We start from the raw sequence: 12,792 nt of genomic DNA on the forward strand, positions 1-12,792 counted from the left end.
AAAGGCACAAGATGATGATGGCCATATCATGTCACATATTTTGATTGCATGTGATGTTTATCTTTTATGCATCTTATCTTGCTTTGATTGATGGTAGCATTTTAAGATGATCTCTCGCTAATTATCAAGAAGTGTTCTCCCTGAGTATGCACCGTTGCGAAAGTTCTTCGTGCTGAGACATCACGTGATGATCGGGTGTGATAGGCTCTATGTTCAAATACAACGGGTGCAAAATAGTTGCACACGCGGAATACTCAGGTTATACTTGACGAGCCAAGCATATACAGATATGGCCTCGGAACATGGAGACCGAAAGGTCGAGCGTGAATCATATAGTAGATATGATCAACATAGTGATGTTCACCAATGAAGCTACTCCATCTCACGTGATGATCGGACATGGTTTAGTTGATTTGGATCACGTGATCACTTAGAAGATTAGAGGGATGTCTTTCTAAGTGGGAGTTCTTAAGTAATATAATTAATTGAACTTTAATTTATCATGAACTTAGTCCTAGTAGTATTAGCATATCTATGTTGTAGATCAATAGCTCGCGTTGTTGCTTTCATATGTTTATTTTGATATGTTCCTAGAGAAAATTGTGTTGAAATATGTTAGTAGCAATGATGCGGATTGGATCCGTGATCTGAGGTTTATCCTCATTGCTGCACAGAAGAATTATGTCCTTGATGTACCGCTAGGTGACAGACCTATTGCAGGAGCAGATGTAGACGTTGTGAACGTTTGGCTAGCTCAATATGATGACTACTTGATAGTTTAGTGCACCATGCTTAACGGCTTAGAATCGGGACTTCAAAGACGTTTTGAACGTCATGGACCATATGAGATGTTCCAGGAGTTGAAGTTAATATTTCAAGCAAATACCTGAGTTGAGAGATATGAAGTCGCCAACAAGTTCTATAGCTAAAAGATGGAGGAGAATCGCTCAAGTAGTGAGCATGTGCTCAGATTGTCTGGGTACTACAATTGCTTGAATCAAGTGGGAGTTAATCTTCCAGATAAAATAGTGATTGAAATAATTCTCTAGTCACCATCACCAAGTTAGTAGAACTTCGTGATGAACTATGATATGCAAGGGATAACGGAAACGATTCCCAAGCTCTTCGTAATGCTGAAATTGACGAAGGTAGAAATCGAGAAAAACATCAAGTGTTGATGGTAGACAAGACCACTAGTTTCAAGAAAAGGGCGGAGGGAAGAAGGGGAACTTCAAGAAGAACAGCAAACAAGTTGCTGCTCAAGTGAAGAAGCCCAAGTCTGGTCCTAAGCCTGAGACTAAGTGCTTTTACTACAAAGGGACTGGTCACTGGAAGCAGAACTACCCCAAGTAATTGGCGGATAAGAAGGATGGCAAAGTGAACATAGGTATATTTGATATACATATTATTGATGTGTACTTTACTAGTGTTTATAGCAACCCCTCGGTATTTGATACTGGTTCAGTTGCTAAGAGTAGTAACTCGAAACGGGAGTTGCAGAATGAACAGAGACTAGTTAAGGGCGAGGTGATGATGTGTGTTGCAAGTAGTTCCAAGATTGATATAATCATCATCGCACACTCCCTATACTTTCGGGATTGGTGTTGAACCTAAATAAGTGTTATTTGGTGTTTGCGTTGAGCATGAATATGATTTGATCATGTTTATTGTAATATGGTTATTCATTTAAGTAAGAGAATAAATTGTTGTTCTGTTTACATGAATAAAACCTTATATGGTTACACACCCAATGAAAATGGTTCGTTGGATCTCGATAGTAGTGATACACATATTCATAATGTTGAAGCCAAAAGATGCAGAGTTGATAATGATAGTGCGACTTATTTGTGGCACTGCCGTTTAGGTCATATCGGTGTAAAGTGCATGAAGAAACTCCATACTGATGGACTTTTGGAACCACTTCATTATGAATCACTTGGTACTTGCGAACCGTGCCTCATGGGCAAGATGACTAAAACGCCGTTCTCCGGTACTATGGAGAGAGTAACAGATTTGTTGGAAATCATACATACTGATGTATGTTGTCCGATGAATATTAAGGCTCGTGGCAGGTATCATTATTTTCTGATCTTCACAGATGATTTGAGCAGATATGAGTATATCTACTTGATGAAACACAAGTCTGAAATATTTGAAAAGTTCAAAGAATTTTAGAGTGAAGTGGAGAATCATCGTAAAAAAAATAAAAGTTTCTACGATATGATCGCAGAAGTAAAATATTTGAGTTACGAGTTTGGCCTTCAGTTAAAACAATGTGAAATAGTTTCACTACTCACGCCACCTAGAACACCACAATGTAATGGTGTGTCTGAACGTCATAACTGTACTTTATTAGATATGGTGCGATATATGATGTCTCTTACCGATCTACCACTATCGTTTTGGGGTTATGCATTAGAGACAGCTGCATTCACGTTAAATAGGGCACCATCTAAATCCGTTGAGACGACACCATATGAACTATGGTTTGGCAAGAAACCTAAGCCGTCGTTTCTTAAAGTTTGAGGTTGCAATGCTTATGTGAAAAGTTTCAACCTAATAAGCTCTAACCCAAATCGGAGAAGTGCGTCTTCATAGGATACCCAAAAGAAAATGTTGGGTACACCTTCTATCACAGATCCAAAGGCAATATATTCGTTGCTTTGAATGGATCCTTTCTAGAAAAAAAGTTTCTCTCGAAAGAAGTGAGTGGGAGGAAAGTAGAACTTGATGAGGTAACTGTACCTGCTCCTTTATTGGAAAGTAGTTCATCACAGAAATATGTTCTTGTGACTACTACACCAATTAGTGAGGAAGCTAATGATGATGATCATGTAACTTCAAATCAAGTTGCTACCGAACCTCGTAGGTAAACCAGAGTGAGATCCGCACCAGAGTGGTACGGTAATCCTGTTCTGGAGGTCATGTTACTTGACCATGACGAGCCTACGAACTATGAGGAAGCGATGATGAGCCCAGATTCCGCAAAATGGCTTGAGGCCATGAAATCTGAGATGGGATCCATGTATGAGAACAAAGTGTGGACTTTGATTGACTTGCCCAATGATCGGCGAGCCATTGAGATTAAATGGATCTTCAAGAGGAAGATGGCGCTGATAGTAGTGTTACTATCTACAAAACTAGAATTGTCGCAAAAGGTTTTCGACAAGTTCAAGGTGTTGACTACGATGAGAGTTTCTCACTCGTATCTATGCTTAAGTCTGCCCGAATCATGTTAGGAATTGCCGCATTTTATGAAATCCGGCAAATGGATAAACAAAACTGCATTCCTTAATGGATTTATTAAAGAAGAGTTGTATATGATACAACCAGAAGGTTTTGTCAATCCTAAAGGTGCTAACAAAATGTGCAAGCTCCAGCGATCCATCTATGGACTGGTGCAAGCATCTCGGAGTTGGAATATGCGCTTTGATGAGATGATCAAAGCATATAGTTTTATACAGACTTGCGGTGAAGCCTGTATTTACAAGAAAGTGAGTGGGAGCACTACAACATTTCTGATAAGTATATGTGAATGACATATTGTTGATCGGAAATAATGTAGAATTATTCTGCAAAGCATAAAGGAGTGTTTTAAAAGAAGTTTTTCAAAGAAAGACCTCGGTGAAGCTGCTTACATATTAAGCATCAAGATCTATAGAGATAGATCAAGACGCTTGATAAGTTTTTTCAATGAGTACATACCTTGACAATATTTTGAAGTAGTTCAAAAAAGGAATAGTCAAAGAAAGAGTTCTTGGCTGTGTTACAAGGTGTGAAATTGAGAAAGACTCAAAGCCCGACCACGGCAGAAGATAGAAAGAGAATGAAAGTCATTCCCTATGCCTCAGCCATAGGTTCTATAAAGTATGCCAGGCTGTGTACCAGATCTATTGTATACCCTACACTGTGTTAAGCAAGGGAGTACAATAGTGATCTAAGAGTAGATCACTGGACAGCGGTCAAAATTATCCTTAATGGAATAAGGAAATATTGAAAGTGGGAGCAAGTTTTGACACAAAGTATGCCAGGCTGTGTACCAGATCTATGGAGGTGACAAAAGGTTCGTCGTAAAAAGTTACGTCGATGCAAGTTTTGACACAGATCTGGATGACTCTAAGTCTCGATCTAGATACATATTGAAAGTGGGAGCAATTAGCTAGAGTAGCTCCATGCAGAGCATTGTAGACATAGAATTCGCAAAATACTTACGGATCTGTATGTGACAGACCCGTTGACTAAAATTATCTCACAAGCAAAACATGATCACACCTTAGTACTCTTTGGGTGTTAATCACATAAATGATGTGAACTAGATTACTGACTCTAGTAAACCCTTTGGGTATAGGTCACATGACGATGTGAACTATGGGTGTTAATCACATGGTGATGTGAACTATTAGTGTTGAATCACATGGCGATGTGAACTAGATTATTGACTCTAGTGCAAGTGGGAGACTGAAGAAAATATGCCCTAGAGGCAATAATAAAGTTATTATTTATTTCCTTATATCATGATAAATGTTTATTATTCATGCTAGAATTGTATTAACCGGAAACATAATACATGTGTGAATACATAGACAAACAGAGTGTCACTAGTATGCCTCTACTTGACTAGCTCGTTAATCGAAGATGGTTATGTTTCCTAACCATGAACAAAAGAGTTGTTATTTGATTAACGGGATCACATCATTAGAAGAATGATGTATTGACATGACCCATTCCATTAGCTTAGCACCCGATCGTTTAGTATGTTGCTATTGCTTTCTTCATGACTTATACATGTTCCTATGACTATGAGATTATGCAACTCCCGTTTGCCGGAGGAACACTTTGTGTGCTACCAAACGTCACAACGTAACAGGGTGATTATAAAGGAGCTCTATAGGTGTCTCCAAAGGTACATGTTGGGTTGGCGTATTTCGAGATTAGGATTTGTCACTCCGATTGTCGGAGAGGTATCTTTGGGCCCTCTCGGTAATGCACATCACATAAGCCTTGCAAGCATTGCAACTAATGAGTTAGTTGTGAGATGATGTATTACGGAACGAGTAAAGAGACTTGCCGGTAACGAGATTGAACTAGGTATTAAGATACTGACGATCGAATCTCAGGCAAGTAACATACCGATGACAACGGGAACACCATATGTTGTTATGCGGTCTGACCGATAAAGATCTTCGTAGAATATGTGGGAGCCAATATGAGCATCCAGGTTCTTCTATTGGTTATTAACCGGAGACATGTCTCGGTCATGTCTACATTGTTCTCGAACCCGTAGGGTCCGCACGCTTAAGGTTTCGATGATAGTTATATTATGAGTTTATAAGTTTTGATGTACCGAAGGAGTTCGGAGTCCCGGATGAGATCGGGGACATGACGAGGAGTCTCGAAATGGTCGAGACGTAAAGATTGATATATTGGACGACTATATTCGGACATCGGAAAGGTTCCGAGTGATTCGGGTATTTTCGGAGGTACCGGGGAGTTACGGAAATACGAGGAAGAAGCAATGGGCCTTAATGGGCCTTAGTGGGAAGGACCAGGAGGTGGCGCGCCCCCCTCCCAAGCCCAGTCCGAATTGGACAAGTGGTTTGGGGCGCGGACCCTCTCTCCCTTCCTTCCCCTCTTCCCCCTTTCCCCCCTTATCCTAGTTGGACTAGGAAAGGAGGAAACCTACTCCAACTACGAGTAGGAATCCTACTCCCCTGGCGCGCCCCTCCTAGGGCCGGCCTCCTCCCCCCTTGCTCCTTTATATACGGGGGCAGGGGGCACCTCTAGACACACAAGTTGATCTTCAAGATCGTTCTCTTAGCCGTGTGCAGTGCCCCCCTCCACCATAGTCCTTGATAATATTGTAGTGGTGCTTAGGCGAAGCCCTGCGACAGTAGAACCTCAAAATCGTCACCACGCCGTCGTGCTGACGGAACTTTTCCCCGACATTCTGCTGGATCGGAGTCCGGGGATCGTCATCGAGCTGAACGTGTGCTAGAACTCGAAGGTGCCGTAGTTTCGGTGCATGATCGGTCGGGCCGTGAAGACGTACGACTACATCAACCGCGTTGTGCTAACGCTTCCGCTTCCGGTCTACGAGGGTACGTAGACAACACTCTCCTCTCTCGTTGCTATGCATCACCATGATCTTGCGTGTGCGTAGGATTTTTTTTTGAAATTACTACGTTCCCCAACATTAACATCAATCGATGGGCATCTCCATAGCCCATTGATTAACCTCGTTGATGTGAGACCTTCTCCTTTTTTGTCTTCTCCACATAACCCCCATCATCATATTCTATTCCACCCATAGTGCTATATCCATGGCTCACGCTCATGTATTGCGTGAAGGTTTATAAAGTTTGAGATTACTAAAGTATGAAACAATTGCTTGGCTTTTCATCGGGGTTGTGCATGATGAGAGCATTCTTGTGTGACGAAAATGGAGCATGACTAAACTATATGGTTTTGTAGGGATGAACTTTCTTTGACCATGTTATTTTGAGAAGACATAATTGCTTAGTTAGTATGCTTGAAGTATTACTATTTTTATGTCAATATGAACTTTTGTCTTGAATCTTTCGGATCTGAATATTCATACCACAATTAAGAAGAATTACATTGAAATTATGCCAAGTAGCACTTCGCATCAAAAATTATTTTTATCATTTACCTACTCGAGGACGAGCAGGAATTAAGCTTGGGGATGCCTGATACGTCTCCAACGTATCTATAATTTTTTATTGCTCCATGCTATATTATCTACTGTTTTGGACTATATTGGGCTTTATTTTCCACTTTTATATTATTTTTGGGACTAACCTATTAACCGGAGGCCCAGCCCAGAATTGCTGTTTTTTGCCTATTTCAGAGTTTCGAAGAAATGGAATATCAAACGGAGTCCAAATGGAATGAAACCTTCGGGAACGTGATTTTCTCACCGAATATGATCCAGGAGACTTGGACCCTACGTCAAGAAAGCCAAGAGGTGGGCACGAGGTAGGGGGGGCACGCCCACCCCACTAGGGCGCGCCCCCCACCCTCGTGGGGCCCACGGAGCTCCACCGACGTACTTCTTCCTCCTATATATACCTACGTACCCCCAAACGATCAGATACGGAGCCAAAAACCTAATTCCACCGCTGCAACCTTCTGTATCCATGAGATCCCATCTTGGGGCATGTTCCGGAGCTCCACCGGAGAGGGCATCCACCACAGAGGGCTTCTACATCATCACCATAGCCCCTCCGATGAAGTGTGAGTAGTTTACCTCAGACCTTCGGGTCCATAGTTAGTAGCTAGATGGCTGCTTCTCTCTTTTTGGATCTCAATACAATGTTCTCCCCCTCTCTCGTGGAGATCTATTCAATGTAATCTTCTTTTTGCGATGTGTTTGTTGAGACCGATGAATTGTGGGTTTATGATCAAGATTATATATGAACAATATTTGAATCTCCTCTGAATTCTTTTATGTATGATTGGTTATCTTTGCAAGTCTCTTCGAATTATCAGTTTGGTTTGGCCTACTAGATTGGTTTTTCTTGCAATGGGAGAAGTGCTTAGCTTTGGGCTCAATCTTGTGGTGTCCTTTTCCAGTGACAGTAGGGGCAGCAAGGCATGTATTGTATTGTTGCCATCGAGGATAACAAGATGGGGTTTTTATCATATTGCATGAATTTATCCCTCTACATCATGTCATCTTGCTTAAGGCGTTACTCTGTTTTCTTGAACTTAATACTCTAGATGCATGCTGGATAGCGATCGATGAGTGGAGTAATAGTAGTAGATGCAGGCAGGAGTCGGTCTACTTGTCTCGGACGTGATGCCTATATACATGATCATACCTAGATATTCTCATAACTCTGCTCAATTATGTCAATTGCTCAACAGTAATTCGTTCACCCACCGTAAAATACTTATGCTCTTGAGAGAAGCCACTAGTGAAATCTATGGCCCCCGGGTCTATCTTCATCATATTAATCTTCCATCACTTTAATATTGCTTTGCTTTTTACTTTGCCTTTTATTTTACTTTGCATCTTTATCACAAAAATACCAAAAAAATATTATTTATCATCTCTATCAGATCTCACTCTCGTAAGTGACCGTGAAGGGATTGACAACCCCTATTAGCGTTGGTTGCAAGGAGTTATTTGCTTTGTGTAGGTACGAGGGACTTGCGTGTAGCCTCCTATTGGATTGATACCTTGGTTCTCAAAAACTGAGGGAAATACTTACGCTACTTTGCTGCATCATCCTTTCCTCTTCAAGGAAATCCAACGCAGTGCTCAAGAGGTAGCATATCTGTATGAAGCCTTTGGACCATATGAAGCTTTTGGTCTGGGATTTGTCTTCTTCCCAGGCGGTGTCATGATGACATTCACAGGAAGATTCTCAAGAAATCTTTTGGGAACCCAGATCTTCTTCATAGATGGCCCATTCCTGCAGTTAGTACCAATATACCTGGCAAACACTTCACCATTCTGATTCTTAAACAGTTTATAGTTTGCATCAAAGGATTCATCAATGATAATAGGGTTAGTACAAGTGAAGCCAGATAAGGTGGATGGATCTACTGAAGGTTCCTTTGCAGCAACCCATGTGGTTTTGGGGTACTGCTCAGGCTTCCAGTAAGAACCATCAACGTTCATTTTCCTTTCGAACCCAACACCCTCTTTTCTAGGGTTTCGGTTCAGAATCTGCTTTTTGAGGACATCGCACAGTGTCTGATGCCCTTTGAGACTTTTGTACATCCCTGTTTCAAGCAATGTCTTCAACCTAGCATTTTCATCAGCAATAGTAGTGGTATCCTCAGCACAGGGATTAGTTACCACATCAACAGTTGAAGATATTGCAACAGTAGCAGCAGTAGAACATTCAGCAACAGAAGTAGCATTATCACGCTCAATGCATTTTAGACATGGTGGTTCAAATCCTTCCTGAGCAGGACTGATCTGTTGAGCATGAAGTGACTCATTCTCTTTTTGAAGATCTTCATGAGCCGCTCTCAATTTCTCAAGCTCTTGCTTCCTTAAAGATAATCATAGGAAAGCTTTTCATGAGTGGTTGAGAGCGTTTCATGACGACTTTCAAGTTCCTGGTACTTAACATGAAGATTTTTTATGTCTTCAATTAAGGACTGAGAACGGGTCATTTCCGCGTCCAACAGGTCATCGCTTTGTCTAACAGTTTTTGAGTATGTTCCATAGCTTTCTATTGTTCAGTTGCAATTTTAGCAAGTGTTTTGTAGCTGGGTTTGGATTCACAATCAGAGTCATCTTTGTAACACCCCGGATGTAACTTTCCCAATTTGTACTCCAACTCTTGCCGTTTCCGGCGTTAAGTTATTTTATTTTTCCTCGGGTTTGGGTTTTTGTCTCCGTGTGTTGTTATCGTTGTCATGCATCTCATATCATGTCATCATGTGCATTGCATTTGCATACGTGTTCATTTCATGGATTCGAGCATTTTCCCCGTTGTCCGTTTTGCATTCCGGCGCTTCGTTCTCCTCCGGTGGTCATTTCTAGCTTTCTTTCGTGTGTGGGGTTTAAACATTTCCGGATTGGACAGAGACTTGCCAAGCGGCCTTGGTTTACTACCGGTAGACCGCCTGTCAAGTTTCGTATCATTTGGACTTCGTTTGATACTCCAACGGTTAACCGAGGGACCGAAAAGACCTCGTGTGTGTTGCAGCCCAACACCCCTCCAATTTGGCCCAAAACCCACCTAACTCTGCTCCATCATCTAGAGCGTTCGATCACGATCGCGTGGCCGAAAACCGCACCTCATTTGGACTCTCCTAGCTCCTCCTATGCCTATAAATAGGTCCCCCTCGAAATATCCCGGATCCCCTCCTCTTCTAACCCTAAAAATCCCCTCGCGCGCACCGGACATATCGCCCGCCGCCGCCCGCGGCCACTAGCGCGCTGCCACGTGGCGGCTCCCGCCCGCGCCGCCGCCGAGGCCCGCCGGCCCGAAGCCGGCCCCCTCCCCGCTCCATCCGGGACGCGCCCGCGCCCGCTAGCGCTGCCGCCTCCCACGGCGCCGGTGCCCGACGCCGCCGCGTCCTTCCGCTGCTCCGCCGCGCGCCGCTCGTCCGCCGGCCGGCCGGAGCCGCGCCGCGCCGCCTCGCCGTCTTCCGCCGCGAGAGCCGAGCTCCGCCGCCGCCTCCCCGGCCGCCGCCGTCCTCGACTCTCCTCGCCGGCAAGCCGCCGCCCGGCCTCCTCTTCTCCTCCGGTGAACCTCGGCATCAGTGCCCCGGCGAGATCGGATCCAGATCCGGTTGCTACAGTAAACCCTAATCCGGAGGTTGGTTTTTTTCACCAAGTCCCAGAAATTCCTGTCCATGTGCCTCTGTTCATAGCTCCGTAACTTTGCATTCGTAGCTCCGATTCATGCATATAGCATATCAAAATGTTCATCTCAGAGAGTACATCATTTCATTCCATTGCATCATTTTCATTTGAGTGCATCTTGATTCCCGAAATGCTGTTAGAAGAGGGCTACTTGAGTTAATTGTCAGATCTGCTACTCCGTTTAGGTTTTTGTCATTTTTGCCATGATTAATGTGTGCATGATATGCCCTGATGCTCTACATGTGTTTTGTTAAGGGTTTTGTCATCTTTCCAGAGGTGCAACCCATGTATTTTTGTGATGTGTGTGGTGACTTGTGCAAGCTTGCAAAGTGGTGCACTTAGTAATTCTGTTTTCAAGGACTTGGCAAATCCACTAAGTCCTTGATCTGTTTATCTCATGATGCCATATGTTCATGTTGTTTCCTAGTGATCCGTGCCTCTTTTGAGGATGATCAGTAAGGATGTTTTGTTAATATTGTAGTGCTCTATCCATCCATGTCTTTGTTTGCAATTATGGAGCACCATAGCTTGAGTCAATCGAGATCTACTTTTGCTACTTTGTGAATCTGGGCAGATTGTCAACTTGTTTGCAATTTTGCTGGTGATGTTGTAGTTGATCCATGTATGCTATGCTATTGTTCTTTCCATGTCCAGATTGCATTTTGTGCCTTCTTGATGGGTGTATGCTTGTCTTTCCATGACTTGCACCATAGTGAGTGCATCGAGCTCGTAAACATGCCTACTTGAGTTATATTTCAGCATGTGCCAGTTTTCACTAAGTATGAAAACTGATTATGTTTTTGCTATGTTCACATGCTTGCAATTGTATTTTCTGATCCCTTTTGACTCAAGGTCACTAAGGGACTTTTGTTAAGCTCTTTGAGTATCTCCATGCCATGCTTTACTTTGCCATGTTCAGATCCTGTAGCATATAGTTTTGTTGCTCCGAAGAGGGCTACCTGATCTGAAATTCCAGACAAGTGTTAATTTCACTAAGTCTGAGATCTGTTTGCCATATGCATTTTTGCCATGCTTGTTTGAACCTGTTAATGGATGAATTGGCCGTAGCTCAGTGCTAGACTTTTGTTAAGCATCTTGTGTGCATCCCTGCCATGTATTTTGTTGTCATGTTTGGTTGCTGTAGAATGTTCATCTCATTGCATTTAGATGCCTACTTGCTGTAAATCGCAGACCGGTGTCATTTTTGTTTCGCTTGCCATTTCCAAACCGTAACTCCGATTCTGGCATTCTTTATATCGTTTTCAAGAGATTTCATCTCATCTTTTCAGTGGAACACTTGGATTTCCAAGTTGACGCCAGGTTCATGCATTTCCTGCCATATCTTGCATTTTGCATCCCGCATCGCTTCCCGCATAGCATATCATCTTTGCATCATATTGCTTGATCCTTGCACGTGGTTGATTGTATCCTTGTTGCTTGTTTGTCTTTTTTGGGTAGAGCCGGGAGACGAGTTCGCTAACGAGGAGCCCGTTGAGTTTGCTTTCGAGGATCCAGTCAACTCTGACAACTGTGCAGGCAAGATGATCATACCCTCGAAATCACTACTATCTTTGCTATGCTAGTTTGCTCGCTCTTTTGCTATGCCATTGCTACGATGCCTACCACTTGCTTGCAAGCCTCCCAAATTGCCATGTCAAATCTCTAACCACCATGTCCTAGCAAACCGTTGATTGGCTATGTTACCGCTTTGCTCAGCCCCTCTTATAGCGTTGCTAGTTGCAGGTGAAGATTGAAGGCGTTCCTTGTTGGAACATCTTTTATTTACTTGTTGGGATATCATTATATTGCCATGTTATATTAATGCATCTATATACTTGGTAAAGGGTGGAAGGCTCGGCCTCTCGCCTAGTGTTTTGTTCCACTCTTGCCGCCCTAGTTTCCGTCATATCGGTGTTATGTTCCCGGATTTTGCGTTCCTTACGCGGTTGGGTTATAATGGGAACCCCTTGATAGTTCGCCTTGATTAAAGATTTTCCAGCAATGCCCAACCTTGGTTTTACCATTTGCCACCTAGCCTTTTTTTCCCTTGGGTTCTGCAGACTCAAGGGTCATCTTATTTTAACCCCCCCGGGCCAGTGCTCCTCTGAGTGTTGGTCCAACCTAGAGCCCCTTGCAGCGCCACCTCGGGGAAACTCGAGGGCTGGTTTTAGTTGTACGGATTGCTTATCCGATTGTGCCCTGAGAAAGAGATATGTGCAGCTCCTATCGGGATTTGTTGGCACATTCGGGCGGTGTTGCTGGTCTTGTTTTAACCTGTCGAAGTGTCTTGAATTACCGAGATACCGAGTCTGATCGGAACGTCTTGGGAGGAGGTCTATTCCTTCGTTGACCGTGAGAGCTTGTCATGGGCTAAGTTGGGACTCCCCTGCAGGGATTTGAACTTTCGAAAGCCGTGCCCGCGGTTATGGGCAGATGGGAAT

The sequence above is a fragment of the Triticum urartu genome, chromosome 6A (assembly GCF_056163025.1).
Source record: "Triticum urartu cultivar PI428250 chromosome 6A, HENAU_Tu73, whole genome shotgun sequence".
Lineage (NCBI taxonomy): Eukaryota > Viridiplantae > Streptophyta > Magnoliopsida > Poales > Poaceae > Triticum > Triticum urartu.